Source organism: Hemicordylus capensis, chromosome 6 (genome assembly GCF_027244095.1).
Source record: "Hemicordylus capensis ecotype Gifberg chromosome 6, rHemCap1.1.pri, whole genome shotgun sequence".
NCBI lineage: Eukaryota > Metazoa > Chordata > Lepidosauria > Squamata > Cordylidae > Hemicordylus > Hemicordylus capensis.
In genome coordinates, this window is record NC_069662.1 from 33227800 (window position 1) to 33249571 (window position 21772).

A 21772-nucleotide genomic window follows, 5' to 3' on the forward strand; every position below is an offset into this window, starting at 1 on the left:
AGGAAAGAAACTCAAATAAAAAACTGATTAAAATCTGATACTTTTAAAAATAACCCTAAGGTACTGTGTACTGTCACATACCCATTTGGTCTGAAATCATGTCATCTGGGCATGGAGTACAGTCATAGCAGCAAACTGGTTGCCCCTCCCGAACTGTCCTGCTGTGTCCAAGATGGCAGCTCTTGACACATGTTGAATGGGGCATCATCTAACCAATGAGAAATTAAGACATAACTGGAACCAAACTTCAGTGTTCCCAATGCAGCCAAACGGAACTGCCTTACCCAGACTGAGGCAAGCAGGGACCACTTGAGACGACGGCATAATTACTTTGGCAGTGGTCTGTGTTCAAAATCGGGCAGCCATGCTCCCAGCTTGGCTGCCACCCTTCTCCCCCTGCAGACCCCGTGGCTGTCTCCTCAGTAGCCACTCCACAGTGGCTCACCAGCAGCTTCTCTTCCTCCTCCCTGCATGCCCATGTGTACAGCTGTGTATGTGTATGGCCCATGTTGAAAGAGCACAGCTGCTCAATGTAGTTCTACCACTGAACAGAGGTGAGATGTCAAATGCCACCTTGTCCTGTCCCCCTGCCAGGACATTGATCCCCTGCAGGCCATCCACCCCTTTTTTTTTTACCCTGTGCACCTTGCAAAGCCAAAAGTGTTTACTGGGAGCTTCTAGCTCCCAATCCAATCCTTATATGATTTGAGCAGAGCATGAGGCAAGTAGGGATGTGCATAAAACTGGTTTGCCTGGTTCGGTTTGAATTCAAACCGGGATCGAACCAGGAGGGGGTGGTTTGGTTTTGGTTTTGCTCGACCCCGCCCCCTCTGGTTCAGTTCGAATTCAAACCAGTTCAAACCCCCAAAAGTGGGTGGGATGGTAGCTGGCACCCATGGGTACCTACCACCCAAACCCCAAAGCAATCGGACACTCGTACGATATTTTAATAAATTGTTGAAATATATATTTCATTTTTTCCTCACAGGGTATAATGGGATATGATCCAGCCCATTATTCCCTATTGTGGAGCACCCCGGGGTGCCAACAACCACCAAACCCCAAAGCATTTGGACACCCCTATGATTTTTAATGAATATTTGAAATATTTTTAATTATTTTTCTCCTAGGGTATAATGGGACCCAAACCAGCCCATATCCCATATTGTGGAGCACCTAGGGGCACAAAAGTGGGGTTGGTGGTAGGCACCCAGGGGTGCCTACCACCAAAAAACCAGCAAGACAATCTGACACTCCTCTTATTATTGGTGGATTTTTAAAGTATTTTGGAATTCCTCATAGGGAATAAAGAGGATTGCAGCAAATGTATCACTTCACGTCAGGGGGAAAGGTGTGTCCTAGAGTTTAGTTGGTTTTTAATTAAGCGTTCTCTTGCACAACTTCTTTCATTCCATATTAATATTATCGAACTCCAGTCATATGATATACAAGCCACCAGAAGACCAAATACTCTTGAGCTTCTCCTTACTTTCAAGTCATCCTTAATTCCGCTTTCTCTTCTACGTATGCATGATTTTTTGGCTATCTACAACATTCAACCTCAAAGAGTTTTTGCTGATGTTTATGCTAAATCATTTAAAAGGAAGAGCTCTCCTGAAGAGTCAAATAGGAATCTCACTTTGGCTGTTAAATGCTCTGTGTTCCCTCAGGATATTGTTCAGGACATTTTCCCTTTGGCTGATTCTGCTATGATGCAATTGCAAACTTTATCTGCTAAGATGGACTGCGAGTCCTTTAATAACTCTGGAAACAATCTTAGTATTTCTCCGGATGAATTGAATAGTAGTCAGCTTTTGACCTTATCAAAGATAAATTCTTTTTCTGATCATTCTTCTCCTTCCACCTCTGGAATAGATGAACAATTAATTGTTATGCAGGAGGAACTGGAGTCTAGTCAGAGGATCTGTATTAAATTGGATACTTTGCCAGAATTGCCAATCCTATTAGACAGTTCATCCCAAGACAAGAGGGACCCTGTACTGGAGGGTCAAGTATTGCCTTTCTCTGCAGATCCACATTTTGATCAATGTATGTTACTCTTAAATTCAGGTTCATTCCGTCGACCTTTGCAGGAAGCTATTCAAACTAAGGCAGCACTATCTCCTATGCCTGCCCTACTGAATTTGCAAGATTCTGGTTCTCCAGCTCTTCTTCCTTCTTTTCTAGACCAGTCATTTCAGCCTGAGATGGAGGATCTTCAGGCATTTTCTGATTTTACTGGTCCGGATATGGAACATAGGCAATTTTTGGATTATGCTAATATTGTAACTGAGCATTCTGACTGACAACTTTGTAAGAGCCGTTTTCTCAAAAGTCTCTCATGGAATGTGGCCGGACTAAGGACAAAACTGATGGAACTGGAATTTCGGGAATTTCTGGCGGATGCTGACCTTCTTTTTCTGCAGGAAACTTGGATGACCGAGGACCCGTATTTGAATAGTTTTGTTACCTTTTCACTTGCAGCTATTCCTCCAATGAATAGAGGCAGAGCGACTGGTGGTCTCTGCATATCAGTTAACACTGCTCTCAATCTTGAATGTCTTTCACTACCAAGTTGTGACCAGTTTGCTATGGCCCTTCTTGTTAAATCTAAGGCCTTCCTCCTATTACTCATTAATGTATACATTCCACCTTGGAATCGGATTGTTTGCATTAAGACAATATGGTCTAAACTGAAATTATATATAGAAGGTCTTCAATGTTTGTATCCTCAAGCTCATTTGTGGATTGCCGGCGATTTCAATGCTAGGCTGGCTGACAACAATCAAAAACTATTTGCTAAGTTTAAATCTTATTCATTTGATAGGGAAATTCAATACCCATTGTTAACTCATCAATTTAAGGACTCCAAGGGAAATTTTGCTGGGCTATGCCTATTACAAACTTTTGATGAATTAAATTTGCATATTCTTAATGCGGCAATGTACGGTGATTATCCGGCTGAATATACATATTGGTCTAGTGCTGGCTTTTCAACAATTGATAATATGGCTATCTCGCCTTCGCTTTTTTCTCAACTGGTAAATTTTAGAATTGTCATCCGGTGTGAGAGTGACCACCTCCCGGGGGAATTACTCCTAAATTTTTATACTTTACTTAAATTGGATGTGATTTGTACCCCCATTTCTGATCTGGAGTTTTGTACCTCTCGGGTGAGATGGTCAGATAGTTTGGGTGCTAGGGTGGACTCCTTACTGACTTCTCGTAACATTGATATGCTTCGCTCAGTTATACTATCTGGTGGTTGTGAACTTGGGCCAGACTTTTTAAGATCTTATGACAAAATTATACAGGCCCTACAACCTATTCTTACTCGGCCAAAGCCTGGGGGAGCTGGTGGGATCTCAAAAAGCTCCCATGGGTGGTTTGATGAGGAATGTTACAAAGCTAAACACCAACTTACTGCTGCCCTTTTGGTCCACAGAACTACTCTGGCCTCTGTCTCATTGGCTGAGGCGATGGATAAGAAGAAAGCTTATAAACTTCTTATAAAGCATAAAAAGGGTGAAGCAGTTAAAGCTGACTGGAATCAATTAATTATGGCAGCTAAAGCTAGAAACTCTGCAGTCTTTTGGAAACTGATTACCTGTCAGTTGCGATGCAATACTATTCTTTTTGATTATGTAATTCCCCCATTAGTTTGGGAGCAACATTTCACGAATTTATTCCAAAAGGAGGAGGATTTAGTCTTCCATTCAACAGACACTTCGGCCCCATCATCGGACTGGCCTCCAGTGTCATGCAGTGAAATTAATGCTCTTATTACCCAGTTGAAATCGGGCAAAGCCCCAGGTAGTGACCATATTACTGCAGAGATACTTAAGAGTAACATGGCTTGGTAGTCCCCTGTTTTAGCTTCCCTATTCACTTTTATAGACCGAACTACTCAGATTCTGAGTGATTGGGGCATAGCGATCATTATTCCTATCTACAAAAAGGGAGATAGGAGACTCCCAGAGAACTATCGCCCAATTAGTTTACTTAGTACTATTGCTAAACTCTATGCTAGGCATCTGTATGGTATATTGGTAGATTGGTGCAACAGAGAAAACATTCTATCGGATGAGCAATTTGAATTTAGAGTGGATCGATCAGTTTTGGATCCGGCTTTAATCCTTCAACATCTTGTTGGGAAATATGTGCTTGCCCATAAGACTGCCCTTTTTGCCGCCTTAATCGATTTTAGGACTGCATTTGATTTGATCCCACGTGATAAATTATGGTCTAAGCTGTCTGAATCCACAATTGATCATCATCTTTTATGCCTCATTCATAAGCTTCATGATAATTCTTGGATTAGAGTTCGTTGTTCTAGATCTGGGCATCTTACTAAGGAAGTACTGGTATCTAGAGGAGTTAGACAGGGATGCATCATGGCTCCCTTGCTGTTTAAACTATATATTAATTATTTGTTCACTCACTTGAATCAACTGCATCATCATCCTCCTAAATTAGGGACAAGACATTTATCCATTTTGCTTTATGCTTTTTATTATGGTAATTCTATCTAGATCTCAAGTGGGTTTAAGGAGAGCTATGCGTCCCCTTGATGATTATTTTAAGTTGAATCTGTTGGAAGTTAATTGTTCCAAAACTAAAATTGTGGTATTTGCAAGGCACCCTAGTTTACATCGCTGGTTCTTTAATGGAGTCCAACTTGAACAAGTGAAACAATGCAAATATCTCTGGATTGTTTTTTCTGCTACTGGATCACGACTATTGCACAGAGATTATGTTATCCAGAGTGGAAGAAGAAGTGCTAATTTGATCCAGTCCTTTTCCCACTCTAGAGGTGCTCTGTATGTTCCAGCAGCCATCAAATTATTTAATGCAAAGGTAAGGGCTCAATTACTGTATGGTGTTCAATTGGGGCTATACTCCAATTTCGAGAAAGTTGAAGCAATACAATCGACCTTTCTGAAAAACATCTTCCAAGTACCTAGTTGTGTGCCCAGAGTAGTGCTGCGCCTTGAGGCAGGATTGATTAAGGTTGAAGCTTGGGCATGGTTTTTCATTTTGAGCTATTGGCTCAAATTGATGTTTAGGCCTATGGGTATTGTCTCATTGATTTTTCAAGATTCTTATCGCTCAGCCTGGTTGGAAGCTATTGAAGTGAGATTGCAGTATTATGGATTTTCACCTGCAGCCATTTTTAGTTTGCCTTATGAGGAGGCTAGGGGCAGACTTAAGGAAAGGATTCTGGATGTGGAATCTCAGATTGACAGAAGTCTAATTCCTAGGGGAGTTTTCCTGAATGTTGAGACTGTAAGCTATTCTCCAGCTAGATATGTATCTCTTCTTATAGTTTCCTAAATTTTGTAGGGCTTTAACTTTGGCCCGTTGTAACGCCATGAATACAGCTGTGCTACAGGGGAGATTCCAAAATATTCCTTATCATTGCTGTGTTTGTCCGTGTGGATCGGGAGAAGTTGAGATGACGGCTCATGTTCTTTTGTACTGCCAAGTTTACAGTGACATTAGGAAGAAATACATTTCACCCCAACTTATCCTGTTTCCAGGATTAACTGAAATGGATTATTTAAATTTAATTTTAAAGGATTGTAAAGAGGAGAACTTACTCAATGTTGCTAAATTTTGTTATATTTGTGGTGTTATTTGGAATGAAGTTGTTAATTCTAAATGATTTCATTTTTGTAATTCTGGCCATTGGCTGTATTAATAAAGACTGACAATGTTCTATATTCTGTGTCCCTGTGAACACCTGCCTTAGAGTCATATTGGAAGGTGCCAGCTCCCAAATCAGTCCTTTCAGGCTTTGAACTGTTGGGCCACAGCAGAGTTTGAAAGGAGTGCAGTATGAGAAGAAGGTGCTGCTGGCTGCCTCCCCTCTGGTGTCACTGCTGCTGATTTTTGTTGCAGCTAACTCCACTCTCTTTCTCCTTACAGCAGGAGTAAGATAATTTAGGGGGTGGAGGAGCAGGAGATGGAGATGAAGCAGCAGTTGCCCATTATACCCACTTGGAGGTCACACCATAAAGGCAGATGGAGGGAGGGAGGGGAGAAACAGTGACTGGACCCGGCCATAGGGTGCCACTTGTGGTGGCAGTGAGTAGTGCAGCAAAATCTGCTCTTAGTTGCATTTTTTTTAAAGCGAGAGTTACACAATTACCTTAAATTTTATCAGTCTTCTCAGCTGGCAGTGATACAACACACACACACACACACACACACACACACACACACCATTTACCTGTACAGTTTGCCTGTAAGATTAAGTTGTGGAGTTTATTCCTACCTGCTTAAATTTCTCATTCCACAAAATCGCATCCTCATTGATGGTGAATCCTTGCCAGGGAGAAATCTCTCCAACACGGACCTTATGGAACGATTCATTGGGGGAAATGATCCAATTAATTATATCATATCCAGATGAGAATCCTTTCTTTTCAAAAAGGACTTCATGGCCAGCACCATTGTTAAAATGGATGTGTTTGAGGAAAGAATGCAGCTAGAGTGGAAGCAAATAAAAAGTTGTAAAATGGAGTCCATTTTCTCAGCGTGGACACTATTATTCAAGTAGTTTTTACAAATGTTTTATATATTTGCACTGAGATCAATAAATAAACCAAATTATGGAAAGGAGTGCAGGAAAAGACCAGAACTTTATAAAATCACAAGATAAAACATCAGAACAGGGTGTCTGCAGTTAATAAAGGCAGCTGGAAGGCATTTAAGCAAAACCCATATCTGGCTACCACCAGTAATATCACCCAGCATAAAAATAGCATTGGCTGAGGTATTCCAGAGAATCTAAGGGTTTATTGGACTTTCTAAAAACATTGGCAGTGGTACTTAAGTGCTTTTAGCCTCCTATGATGACCCACCAACAAAGTTAAATGATGAAGCACAGGCATTATTCGCTGAACTAGAAAGCAGCTATGCTGTCCCTTCAAACCTGAACCCTGTCAGTTCAAAGCCATCAGCCTGAATAGACAAAAGCCTTGAGCTGGGCTCTAAAATGAATAGAAGTGTTTAAATTGAAAACTAGAGAAATAAATTAAATGTTCACTCCAATGCAGTTCACCTTGGAACCAGGTGAACTCACTATTAAATGTGCTTTGGAACCAGACATGCTCACTATTAAATGTGCTTTGGACTGCACTGCAGGATATTTATTACAATGAGGAATTTACCTGCCATGTCTGTATATTTAAGTGCTTCAGTTTGCCTGTTTCTAATGCTGTCATTTGTCTGGATGCATATATGGCAAGCAAAGTGTGTGCTATAGCATAAACAGCATTGTAGATATTGTAACTCTGACTAGCCATCTCCATTTCAAACTGAGTACCAGGCAGGTCCTCAAATTTCTCTTCTCCACTACAGGATTTACAATCTTTCACTCCTGTCTTGCCAAGGCAACACTTAAATGTAAGTTGCAGAAATACGCAGAGATACTGTGTCAGGGATCTATCAGGCTTTATGTTCTGAAGAAAGTTCTGGAATTCTGGCACTGGATTTGTATGGCCTACAAAGGACAAGGTGCCATGGAATGTTTTTGTACAAAATCTTGGCACGGCAAGTTGATTAGTGAAATCCCATTGAGGTGGTGTGATCCAAACCTTCCCAATATAGGCTGCTCTGTAAAATTCAGTGTTATACAAGGCTGTTGCTAAAGCATAGAGAGACTGAAAATTGCCATTGACAACAATCACATTGGCTTCAGATAAGATAAGTGATGATTGTATCTTTAATATATTTTCCAAGTGAAGATAAATATCGTCAACCTTGTTTGATTTTTCCAAAAAGGCAACACAAATGCTATTCTGGACAAGCAAGGATGTCAGGATCTGCAAGAAGATTTCTCCACTGTCACTATCATCAACAATAAGGCCAATCCATGTCCATTTGAAATGCAGGAGCAGCCGGACTATTCCTGTGTGCAGAGTACTTTCTCTTGGTGCCATCCAATACAAAGAAGTGGAATCTGTGTTCCCACTGAGCATAGTCTCAAATGCACCATAGGTGATCTAATGGGGGGAATGTGCTTGTTAGAGCTTGGAGAAAGAACTACAAATTCTAAACCAATGTGTTATCTCCAATTCTAAGGCTTAAACAATTTTTTTTGAACAATTTTAAACAAAATGATGTGTTTTTTAATGTATGGCATTATTCATTAGATGATCAACTGATTATTAGATAGGATTAGGGCTGTGCATGGATGAAATTATCGTATTCAGTCTGATTCTGATGCAGTGTACACAATTATTGAAACATGCATCCAATAATTGTACCAGCCTAGATCAAATTGACAATTCGATTGTCTGATAACAATGTTTGATGCATTGTCATCAGATCAGTTCTTTGTCCCATAGGATATAATGGCCCATTAGAAGTTATGGGAAATCATCAAAATATTTTACTTCAATGGAATTTTAGCCCTATTCCAACATTGAGGCTCTTCTCACGATCCGTGAGAAGAGGCTGGGGAGGGTTTGTGAGGAGAGCAGGCTAAGACCACTCTCCCCACAGACGAGCAGCTGTCTGCTCCGGGTGGCCACAGTGGCTGCCCACATGACTGCCGGCTCTGTCACAGAGCCGGCAGGGCCTGGGGAGTTCGGGAGTCGCGCAGCCCCCGGAAGCTCCAGCATGCCCTGCGTGAGTGCTCAGGGCATGCTGGAGAGACCCCCAAACTGGAAGGCTGCTTTTCAGCATCCCAGTTGGGGGTCTTCTTGTGAGTTGCTGTGGCGCAGAACCGCACCACGGCAACTCACTATCCCCACTCGCTCCACTAACCTGGGCTAAAGGGCAGGCTACTCAAGCAGGTTAGCCACTTTTTAAGCCACCAGGCTCATCTGCGAGCCCAGTGGTTTACACAAGCAGCAGAAATTGGGCTAGACTCACCTAATGGGAATAGCCTCATTATATTCAACACTTGTACAATATGTGTGAAGTGTATACAGATAGTGATCTGTAAGCAGGTGCAGTTATTCACAGGAGATGCTGAATGCAGGTACAGGAGTCAACTTCCTATCTGCATCCTGCATTGCAGGAGGCCTGGGCACAGCTTGACCTTTAAAATGAATGCAGGTATAGTCATTCACACAAACACTGTTTGTATACAAACCTCTGAATGCAGCAACAACATAAAGAAGGTATTCCCACGATCAGTAGAAAGTGGGCCAAGGGAGCCTAGCCCGCCTTCTACCAATTGTGGGAACCACTGGGCTTGTGGACGAGTCCCATGGTTCCCAGGTGGCTAGCCCGCCTAAGTCCCCCTACCCTTAAATGAGGTTAATGGTGAGAGCACTCCGGTAACCTCATTTTTTTCATTGTCTGCTGCTGCGGAGTGCCCATAATTGTGTGAAGTGCCTCAAAGTCTGAATAGGGCATTAGCCATTAATAAATTGCCTGATTTGTTCTAATAGTGCTTAATCATGATAAACTACATCAAGATAATGCCTAGGGGTTTTTTTTAATACTCTTCCAGATTAGATAGATAGATAGATAATTTTTCTTGGTGAATCTTATTGTGGGGGGAAAGGCATGTATAGAATTCTTATTGGCTGATTAGCCTATGTAGTTGATTGGAAGATCTCATATGCAAAGCTTGCTGATATATTTCTTTCTCAACAAAGGACTTTGAAAAATGTCTAAATAAATACTATGGGGAAAACATAGATATTCATATTTAGAAACATCAATCAATCAATCAATCAAAGTTTATTACGGTCTATGAACAGCACAACAAGGGGGGGAAATACAATTAAAATATAAATATTTTTTAAAAAACAAAAACAAGTCAACAGTCTAACCCATCAACAATGTTATAACTGAAAGGTTATAGAGCAGCACTAGAACTGTTAATTAAAAACTGACGCAATCTTCGAGCTGCTGCACAATAACCCACCACTTTCCGAGTAATGGCAGGTAAGCTGTCCTCAAGCAGGAAAGCCACTTGTTGGCTAGGCGAATTTCCTGGGAAACAAGCCAGTGGTGGAGATATTAGTTCTAAACGTAAGTCCCTATAAAAGGAGCAATAAAGCAAAACATGTTCGATTGTTTCAACTTCCCCATCACCACAGGGGCATAAACGCTCCGCATAAGGAGTCCCACTGTAGCAACCTTCAAGAACAGCAGAGGGAAGGCATCTACATCTGGCCTGTGTGAAAGCCAACCTACATCTGGGGATGTCTAATTGTTGCAACAAGGTATGTAGAAACATGTATGGTTGTGACATTAACCATCCAATCAGTATGCAAAAAGGAAAGAAAATGAAAAGAAAACAACCACCAAAGCTATTTTCTTTATAGAAAGTACTAATTCACCTCCATTCATTGCAGTTCTGGTTGTTAAAGAATGCAAAAAGGAAAGTAATCTGAATGATCTCATCCTTTGCAGGAGTGTGAGCCTTCCAAAAAGCTTTGGACCAATCCAACAACTCATGACTGGCAAGCATAGACTTCAATCATTGCCAGATCAATAAATGATACTCTTTATGTATCAACGAGCCACCAAAAATAATTCACTAGAGGAAAAAATGCATGACACCTGCTAATGGCACCAGACATGCAGTGCTTTTCAGTGCAATCAGTTCATACATCTGACTAGGAGATGTTAAGTGTTCACCATTGTGTAATTAGAGTACCTCATCCATATGTACAGTACATACCTGTGGAATCTTGTAGAGACCAAGGATGGTAGCCATTTGGATGGTGCTTTCTACAGTGAACCCGCCAATGACAGACAGGACATCCTCTTTCTTATGACACTTGTAATTGGGTACATTCCTTTGTTGTCTGAAGAGTACGTCCAGGATGATCTCATATGTGAGGGCTGCATGATACAGGTTGTCATAGATTTTAACTCCCAGAGTCATATTTGGCAAGAGTTTGGGATTCTCATTGATCTCATAAATGGCAAAAATGAAGGATAGGACATGCTGATAATCTTTAAGCACTCTTCTGCAATGAGATTGACACTGAGACTTAGAAACTTCTCTGAGAGATATCTATTGCATCACCACCACCACATGTGCAAATGCACTGAGAAACATCATCCTTACCAAAATAAGAAAGATAGGTCAAAGAAATGATGATGATGATGATGATGATGATGATGATGATGATGATGATGATGATCTTTATTTGTTAGCTGCCCCATAACAAATTGTTCTCTAGGCAGATCAAAACCGAAAACCAGAATTTAAAAGACTGGGTGAACAAAAAGTTCTTTACTTGGTATCTAAAGAACCAAAGTGATGAAGCCAGGTGAACCTCACTGGGGAGGCTATTCTATAGATGGTGTGTTACCAACCCTCCCTGGTTGGCACACACCTCACCTCGTTTGGCAGGGGCACCTGGAAGAGGGAGTCTGAAGATCATCTTAAGGTTCAGGTAGGGACATATAGGGCAAGGCGCTCTCTTAGGTAACCCGGTCCCAAGCCATTTCGGGCTTTAAAGATTAGAACCAGCACTTTGAATTGGGCCTGGAAATGGACTGGGAGCCAGTGCAGCTGACAAACCACTGGCATGATATGATCACAACCTCCCAGTTAATGATCTTGCAGCCTTATTTTGTACCAGCTGCAGTTTCCAGACCATTTTCAAAGGCAGCCCCATGTACAATGTGTCGCAGTCATCCAAGCAAGAGGTTACCAGAGCATGAGTAACTGTGGCCAAGCTATCTCTGTCCAGGTCAATTCGCAGTTGGCAGATCAGCTGATGCTGATAAAAGGAGCTCCAAGCCACAGAGGCCACTTGAGCCTTTAGTGACAGAGCTGGATCAATGAGCACCCCTGAACTACAAACCTGGTCCTTCAGAGGGAGTGCAACCCCATCTAGATCAGGCTGAACATCATTCACCCATGCAGCAGAACCAACAGCCAACAGTACTGATGACCTCTCCCAGCATTTTCATGTAGATGTTGAACAGCATAGGGTGAAGAATGGAACCTTGGGGGGCATCATAGCATAACTATCAAGGGGTGGGTTGAGCAGTAGTCCACCAGCAACACTTTTTGGGTACTGGTCTCAAAGTAGGAGTGGAACCACCTCCAAACAGTGCCTCCCACACCCAACTCAGCCAGCTTATCCAAAAGGATACCATGGTCAATGACATCAAAACCACTGAGAGATCAAAAAGAATTAACAGGGTTGCACACTCTCTCTCTCTCTCTCTCTCTCTCTCTCTCTCTCTCTCTCTCTCTCTCTCTCTCTCAGCATAGGTCAACCCACAGGACGACCAAAGCAGTTTCTGTTCCAAAGCAAGGCCTTAAGCCTGATTGAAATGGATCTAGATAGTCCATTTCCTCCAAGAATCTCTGGAGCTCGTTCACCACTGCACGCTCAAGTTCCATGCTCAGGAAGAGAATATTGGCCACAGGCCTATAGTTGTTTACATCCTCTGGGACCAGTTTCTTTAGGAGTGGTTAAATAATAGTATACTTCAATGAAGCTGGGACCACTCTCTCTCTTTCTCTCAATGAGACGTTTAGAACCTGCTAGATCAGATAAAAAATTCGCTGCATACTAGATTTAATAAGCCATGAAGGGTCAAGCATGCACACCCTGGGTTTTCCTCCACTTATGTTCCGGTCACTGTTCCCTCTAAGGCGTGTGCACGTGCATGCACTCACAAGTTTTTGGAAGTCCACTCAGTTCATTTTAGATCACGCTCAGGTTGAATCAGGAAAGCACCATTCTGAGTGCACGTGTGCACACACTGCCTTGATACTGCCGCCCAGAACAAAACTCATTCCATTCCGAGGAATCTAATCCATCCTGCCCAGGGCCAGATTTCAACCCACACCACTCAGAAGAGCCCCACTGGTGACACTGAGAGGATGCAATGGTGGATGAAAAAAGTTTCTTTTCTTCCATCACTGCCACAGAGTAGACTCGATAATGAGCTCTAGCCTGTGTTTGCTCAGACTAACTCTGAGTTATCCTCCACACGTTCCAGCCGTCTCCCAGCTTGCTTAATCACTATCAGCTCAGATGTATACCAAGGTGCTGCACAGGCTCTGCTTTGTGGGAGGGGGCACTTGGGAGTGATTGTGATGACGGCCCGAACCACCTCTCCATTCCAGAGAGGAACTAGAGCTTCAACAGGAGTGCCTGCCATGTCAGCAGGAAAATCTCCCAGAGCCCTCAGGAATCCATCGGAGTCCATCATTCTCCAGGGATGGACCATTTGTGTAGGTCCCCCACTCTTGCAGAGAGGTGTAGCTGCTAAGATTCAAAACCTCAGAAGGAAGTGATCTGACCATGACAAGGGCATAGATGACATATCCCCCACTTTCAAATCACCATCCCCCTGTCCAATTAAAAAAAAAACTGATCTAGTGTGTGCCCCAATTCATGTGTTGAACCAACAACATGTTGGGACAGTCCCATAGCTGACATGGTAGCCATGAAGTACTGAGATGCCCCAAGCAAGGCAGCCTCAGCATGGATGCTGAAGTCACCCAGTCCAATCATTCTGGGAGTCCTCAACACCAAATCCAAGACCGCTTCTGAGAGCTCAGGCAAGGAGACAGCTGGTAGGCGGGGTGGGCAGTACACAATGAAAAGATGTGTAAATAAGAGGAGTGAATTTGGGTTCTGCAGGTGGGAGCAGTATTGTTTGAGCAGTAGAAAGGGGAAGTGTTGAGAGAGACATTTGCTTGAAAATTTGGGATATAATCTAGAGAAATGAAGGCACCCTTAAATTTTCTTCTAAAAACATCAGGGGTCCTATTCAGGGCCACTCGGAGTTCTAAAAGGAAAGCTGCCCAACCAGATGCTTGAGTGGCCTACCTACTTCTGGGATGATCAGAGGGATACCTAAAGGAAAAGAAGTTGCTTTTACAATCAAATCTGTGCTAGGCAAGCAGCTGGTCAAACACTCCCTAAAGAGCAAAGAGGAAACAAAAAAGAACTTACACATAACTCAGTGTTTTCCTATCTGGTGATTTGTAAAAATTGATTGGTAAAAAGTCTGGATCTAAAAGAGATAGGACCCCTCCAATTATGGTGTCTCCTGGTATATAAACCCTGTTTGCAAGGTTCCGTTTAAGATCACATTCACCATGCAAATCCTCCCAACACACCACAGGAGCAAGGAACAGCAACTGAAATAACCACCCCCAGAGGGTAACTCTATGTCTAATCTGACCACAACTGCACCCATACATTCTCAGTTGCACTCCTTGATACAACTCTCCACTATAGGCACCCTGCTATGACTTTACTAAAAAAAAGAAGAAGAAGCAGATTTAGTATACTCAGAGATTCTATTTTTGCTGAACTAAGGGTGAGATGAATGAGTATTCAACTCTCCTATGAAGCAACACACCCGATCCAATTTGCAGTTCAGCACAGAAGTGTGTTCAAAATAAAACCACCTATGTTTTTAAGTTGGATGCGCTGTTTGTTACCAATGGTACAAGAAGGATAAAGACTATGATTTTGATAATTATAGAACAGATAAACACATCCTTGATGTCATGGATTTTCTGCAGAACTCAAAAAACATGTTTGGATGATTGTGTAACATTCCTACTCTTTTCCTCAGTGGGGCAGTAATGGGGAAAACTGTTATGAATGCATGACTGTGAGAAAAATACGATAAGGCCATTCACACGACTGAAATCCCTGGGGCTAGGGAGGGCTGGGAGGAAGGCAGAGGTATACCTGCTTTCCCCAACACTAGTAAAAGGTCTCCAGTGCTCCACTGTGCCACCCACCTGATTTTTAAAGGGCACCTGCATGATTGGTGCAGTGCAGATCTCTGCTGAGAGGATTTCTCCTCTGGGATCCCACAATGCTTTGGGCGAACAGCAGAGAGGTTGCTCACAGCAGTGCATCAGTTCCCGGCTTCCTGGCCACGCTATAGGTGGCACTGTACAGTCCAGAGCCAGCCGGGCTTCTGAGAGCTGCTGCAAACAGCCCTGATCACAGACATGATAGGGGCTGTTAAGCTACAAGGGGGCTGTTCACCTTTTACCTTGGCTAAAACCAAGGTAAAAGGATGGAGTAGCCCTGTTTCAGAGCAGTTGGGTAGAAGCAGGTCCCGAGGTTCCACATGAGCCTCTCTAACCTAGCTTTCCCACTCCTACCCAACTTTGCATGGTCATGTGAATGACCTTTATTTATGGTTTGGGCCCCCTTTCCCCCCTGAATAAGAGTAATTACCAAGTGGACTGTGGCTAAAATATTATTATTATTATTATTACATTTATATCCCACTCTTCCTCCAAGGAGCCCAGAGCGGTGTACTACATATTTGAGTTTCTCTTTCACAACAACCCTGTGAAGTAGGTTAGGCTGAGAGAGAAGTGACTGGCCCAGAGTCACCCAGCTAGTTTCATGGCTGAATAGGGATTTGAACTCGGGTCTCCCAGGTCCTAGTCCAGCACTCTAACCACTATACCACGCTGGCTCTTATTTTCCTCTTGAACATGGCAAGCCCAAGCTTTCCTCTGACTGGAAGATGGGAGATGGGTGGAAGTCCCCTATATACATTCTCTCTTGACAGTCACTGAACACGAGGAGCAGCAGACAATACTAGCTATGGCCATTCTGTCCACCGAGAAGGAAGCAAGGAATGAACTCCAACTCTGAGTGACCACAGCACCACACATCCAGCTGAGCATCTCAAGCAATCCTTCCCAAACCTCATCCCTTTCCAAAGGCAGGTTGAGGCACATCTACCACCCCGGAGCACATCACTGTGCCAGGGGTGTAACAAGTTACAGCGGCGGTGGGAGGGGGGAGATTTAGATGGGCTCCTGGGCTTCCTGCCTTCTTCTCCCCATTTCCTGTAGAAGAACTATATGGACATGGTGAAAACAAAAACATCCTCCGTGTCCCCTTCATTTCACTATAATATCACACACTCTCCACATTCCATTTGGCAGCCAACAGCTTGTCATTGAGACAGGTATATGGTCAGGGATCAATGTGAAACTATTGGAATTGATCATCAGGAGATTTGGTGGAGGGTACCGGAAGACCTCAATATCTGTGGATCCAGCATCTGTGTATCCACATATCCACGGTCAAATAAGAGACACCCGACCTTGTCATATGCAAGGGGAAAGGGCGGGAAATGCATCAGCTTCATGTATTCCTGGGTTTGTGTTTCTGAGCCTCAAAATAGCTCTTTTAAAAAAGAGGAGTGAGGTAGCAATTTTCAGATGATTTGGCAGCAACTGGGGACACAGCACGATTCAGGGGGAGCAACTAAGATGGTAGGCAGCTGCCCCATGCATCCTGCCATCCCAAAATTTGATGTTTTTTGATGTTTTCTTGATGTTTCTTGATGACCGGGAACCTAACACCCAGTACCCCATTGCCCCAATAACTCAATATTTGCGCTTTCTATAAACACAGTTGTAGCCTGGAATTGAACCCCTGTGAATATTTAGTACCTCCTTTATTATCAGCATGCTGATGACACCCAAATCTATTTCTCCATGTCAGCATCATCAGGCAGAGGCATACCATCCCTAAATGCCTGTCTGGGGGCAATGATGGGCTGGATGAAGGATAACAAACGGAGACTGAATCCAAATAAGATGTAGGTACTTATTATGTGGTGTCAGAACTCAAGAGACAACATTGGACTGCCTATCCTGGATGGGGTCATATTCCTCCAGAAGCCCAGAGGCCTCCATCACTGTTTGGAACTCATTTCATATTTTCCAAAGGGTGGCTTTTCTGTGATAAGAAAGGGGAAAATATTTTATCATATTCAGATACAGCACAGAATCTTCTAAGAGCAACTGACCTCTCTTCCAAAGTTCATAGTAATTTCATGAATTGGAATCATTGGATCATCCAAAATGGTTTTAGCAACCAAAATGAATCCAAACTGATAGCAGACCGTTCCTTTTCTATTTATGGAGGAATGACATTGCCAGTACTACTATGTTTGCACCAACTGTACAGAGACAAACGTCTCTGAGACCGTGTTCCAAGTCATCAATAAGATGAAGAAATATCCTGGTGTCAGTTCTGGTTGTTAAACATTTGTCAAGGATGCTTTCTTTTGCTCTATCATTTTCCTTACCATATGTTGAAATCAAATAAATATTGTTCAGTAAGCTACTGGAGGTGATGCCCTCAAAAAGTGGGTGAGATAATTTTAATTTGTTTATATCATTTCTCAAGAAATTCTGCAAGCTTGAAAGCATGGCACCATTTTATTTAAGCTGTCATCATCCTCCAGAACCTCACATTGCTTGTGCATAAAATTTTGAGGCTATTCTCACAATTGCAGGGAAGCGGGCTAAGGGAGCCAAGCCTGCTTTCCTGCGATCATGGGAACCGCCTGTAGCAGTTAGCCTGCGTAAGTCCCCCCCCCCCCTTAAATGAGGTTAGCAGAGTAAGCATTCTGCTAACCCCATTTTGGCAATCGTGAGTCACCACAGCACGGCTTCACACCATGGCGACTCATTAGGAGACCCCCGCCGGGAGGCTAAAACAAGCCTCCTGGTCTCGGGGGGTCTCCCCAGGATGCACTTGTGTGGGGCATCCTGGGAATTCTAGGGGCCAGGCAGCCCCTGACCTCTGCCACCCCCACTGGCTCTTTGATGGAGCTGGTAGTCATGCCGGCGGCCGATCCAGCCACCCAAGGCTCAATATATGATCATTTGCTGGGAGAGCAAGCTAATCCTGCTCTCTCCGCAGAAGCCCTGCAGGCTCTACACACTGATTCTGTGTTGAACCTCTTTGTATTAACATCCTCATAGCCCCATACAATGCCAATCCATGCAATTCCTGTGACATATCTAAATTTCATCCATAGCCCATTGCATGTGTGTATGCAAAAACACATCACTGGTTCAGGAAGTGCAACTTTCACTGAATTTGCTATTCTGCTTAAAGGGATATTTTCATGGGTAAGTGTCTCAGAGCTTTATATCATGTCTAACTATAACTGATCAGCCTCCACTGGGGGATTGGCTGCCTCACTCAGAGCCTCCGGGCTTGGGTGTTGGTGAATCACTCAAAAATCATAGTTAGCTATGTATCGATGAGGAGTCAGGAGCAATACAGTGACTGCCCTGGACAGAGTCTGGTTTGCTACTCTAAAAGGGAAGGCAGGAGTCATATGGGATTGCTGCCTCAGCCCAAGGGTTATCGATCCTATTATAGTGCACTTAAATGTGGCAGTTGTCTGTTCGATAATAGTTAAAGCTGTGGTCTAAGTTTATAACCAATATTCTGTGTCTGCACAGCTTTCTCCTACCCTAGATCATCTGTGTATGGCATTCAACTGGAATAAAATTATTTCTGTTATTATCCCAACCAAAGTACTTGTTGGCAAACTTGTTGGTAGCCAGTGCAAACGCAGATGCACACTAAGATCTAAACCGCCCTCCTGAGCAAAACAACTATAGTGACTGGGAGTTGCAGAATGAAAGTCGGGAGGTGTCAAATAGACACAGAGCATATATATTTAACATATTTTTATACAGCCCAAAACTAACATCTCTGGGTGGTTTACAACAAATAAAAATCAGGTTAAAAATCACAATCAGTATTAAGTTTCAAATTAAAAGTTATTTAAAAGCTAAATAATGTTTTACAACAATGTCAAAACTATTAAAACAGTGTTTAATTAAAAGCCTGGGTGAACAGATGCATCTTTAAAGATTTTTTAAAACTTGTCAGAGATGCCTCTTTTCCAAACTAAAGAGCCCCAGATGCTGTAGCTTTGCCATTTAAGGAAAGTTTTCTAGGATTCAACAAATCAGGGGCATTTCAATTCGGGTACAAATTGAAACAAAAATATTATTCATGCACACCCCTACTTTCTTCCTTCAATACCTCTGATCCATCTTCCTCAAGCTTTCTTCTTTACTCTGACAAAAACTGCTTCCCAGAATCCACATATAGCACCCTAAAACTAATCCCCACCCCCACCAAAATAGACAACCAGGAGGGCAGATTCTGCATTCTCAGTTTTTGTTTCCTGGGCTAACCTTTTCACCTGAAGATTTTACTGGTTTCCTGGGCTAACTTTCTGAACTGAACTTATAAATTATTTCCTGAGCTAACTTTTGATCTTAGGCTGCCATTTTCAATGATAAAACATACAACAGAACACAAAATGGAGGACAACCTAAATCCTTCACAGATGTTTCCCCCCCTTATTTACCCTTCAAAGCTACAATAATGATCAGAAGAGCTGTTACCACCCTGACCTTGGGGCCCCAGTCCATGGCCTCCAAAGTCCAGGGGGACTCCAAATGGCCGGGGGGGGGGGCTCTTGCAGCCACACAGCTCCTGCCCCACTGCACCAAACCTCTGGGTTTTGTGTTTTTTTTCATAATTTCAGCCACCATGTGTGTGGACTGGGGTGGTGGCTGAGAAGTGAGCCAAGCAGGCCTCCCCCTATAGCTGTGGTGGTTGCAATGGTGGAAAGAGTGACCGCTGGGCCAGATCATTCACCCCAGCAACTCTTGATAGCTGTGAGGCACTCCAGTGCACCTGTGCAGTTGAAATAGAATGTTGCAAGCCTGTGATCTCAGTGAGTCACCTATTGTACAGTGGGAAATATCATTTGTATCTATTTACATTTATTACTTTTTCGATTTTAGAAATGTTGTCTGAAGCTGAGGTCTGTGATCTTCTTCCAAATTAATATTCACATTGGCTGTAGCTTGTACAGTATTTGTCACACATGTACATCTTTCAATAGACTACACATCAGTTGCAGTGGAAAATTGATACATGTGGGTGGGGGAGGAAAAGGCACCATTTTTAGATAAGATTTAATAATTCTTTTTCTCTTTTAGCAGCTTCCTAGTATTGAGATCAGCTCTTAGAACAATAATGTAACATTTGGGGAGAAAGATGCAAGACAACAGTCCAGTGTTAGAGGCCAAGATGGCAAAAACCTCCACAGCAGCTATATATTTCCCCTTAGTGCCCAGGTATGCAGAAACAAAAGAGACCCAAACACTGCAGAAGACCAACATGCTGAAGGTGATGAACTTGGCTTCATTGAACGTGTCAGGCAGCTTTCTGGCTAGGAAGGCTACACTGAAGCAGATGATGGCCAGAGTCCCAATGTAGCCCAGGACACAGTAGAACATGGTGGCAGACCCTTCATTACATTCTGCTATGATTTGCCCAGCCTGGGAGTGCATGTTGACATCTGGGAAAGGAGGAGAGGTCAAGAGCCATGCCATACACACACCCACTTGTATGAGGGAGCAAGAAAGAAGAATGGAGTAGGCCACTTTTTTCCCTATCCATTTCCTCATCCTCTTCCCTGGCTGTGTGGCCATGAAGGCCAGAACTACAGTGATTGTTTTTGCAAACAAACAGGAAACAGCGATGCAGAAAACAATGCCCAAAACAGATTGCCGGAGAAGGCAAGATAATTGCCCAGGCTTGCCAATGAAGAATAATGAAGAAAGATAGCCAAGCAAGATAGAAATGAGCAGAATACAGGTGAGACTCTGGTTGTTGGCTTTGACAATGGGAGTATTCCAGTTCCTTACAAAGATGAGTATCACCAAAACAGTGATTGCAGTGAAGAAAATGGCAAAGGAAACCAAAACAATACCCAAGGGCTCTGTGTAGGAGAGGAAGGTGATGACCTTGGGGATACACTGATCTTGGTTCTTGTTTGGGTATTGATCCTCTGGGCACTTGATACAATGAATTGCATCTGAAAGGCACAAACACAGTGTCAATAGTTCTGTTCTTTAAGGTAGTTTATATTTTATTATCAAATGATGAAATGTCATTTCAACTGAAAGGGAATATTGGAACAGTACTTTTCCTTTTTGGCACTCAGTGTTTATATTAGAAATAATGCCCACAACTCAGTGTAAAGTTAGTCCCCCTGGGTATTTGCACCCATAATTCTGTGATGGGCAACAAAGGTTTTGAAAATGCTCCCCTGACATGAACATTGATAGACATGGCTAGCTCATGGTGATCTTGCCTGCTTGTGGAATAGAATAGTACCATATTCACATTTCCCTTAATATAGAAAGCAGTTCCAGTTCACTGTCGTTAGTCATGACTTAATCCCCTTGAAATCAAAGAGACTTCAGTTTGCTATGACTAACATGCTCCATAATAATTAAGGGCCTTTTGTCATCACAAATGTAGCTAGACTAAAGTAAATATTGGCTACTTTGGAAATATGATAGGGAAAATGGGTAGGGGTTATCTATGTGTTATGATCAATCCCCCACCCCACCCATTCCAGCTTAAATATATACAGTATACTGTACAAGGTGTAATGAAGCTATTTTCTCACTTAAACTACGACTTAGTTGTTGGTTAATTGAAAATGGAGAGAGCCAAGCCTTTTAGTCGGTATGACAAGACCAAAGGTTTGAGGTATTGATACTAATAAATAGGGCCATGCATCACATCAGACCACTAATCAGAACCAATTCTTGTGTTTTCCTTTCCTCTTATAAACTCCCTGTTTCATTTTGCTTTATCTCATTTTACCTAAGAGTGGCCCAAAATTTTCAGCACGCTCATCATTTTGGCAGTTTAAGACCAAAATTTAACAAGTTGCTCTAGTAAGAACTAGTCAGCCTACTTTCCTTTCACTATCTCGATATCTAGACTAGATCTGGTGCAAATCGAGGTCCACAGGTTAGATTTCTTGTGCAACAAATGTTCATATATCTGCCATCTTGGATTGGGGTGAATATCATCATTACAAACTGCACCATAGAGGTGTCCCTGTTTGTCACTCACTACATCTGTTCCAAGTTTGGCTCAGATCGGTTAGGAACATAGGAAACTGCCATATACTGAATGAGACC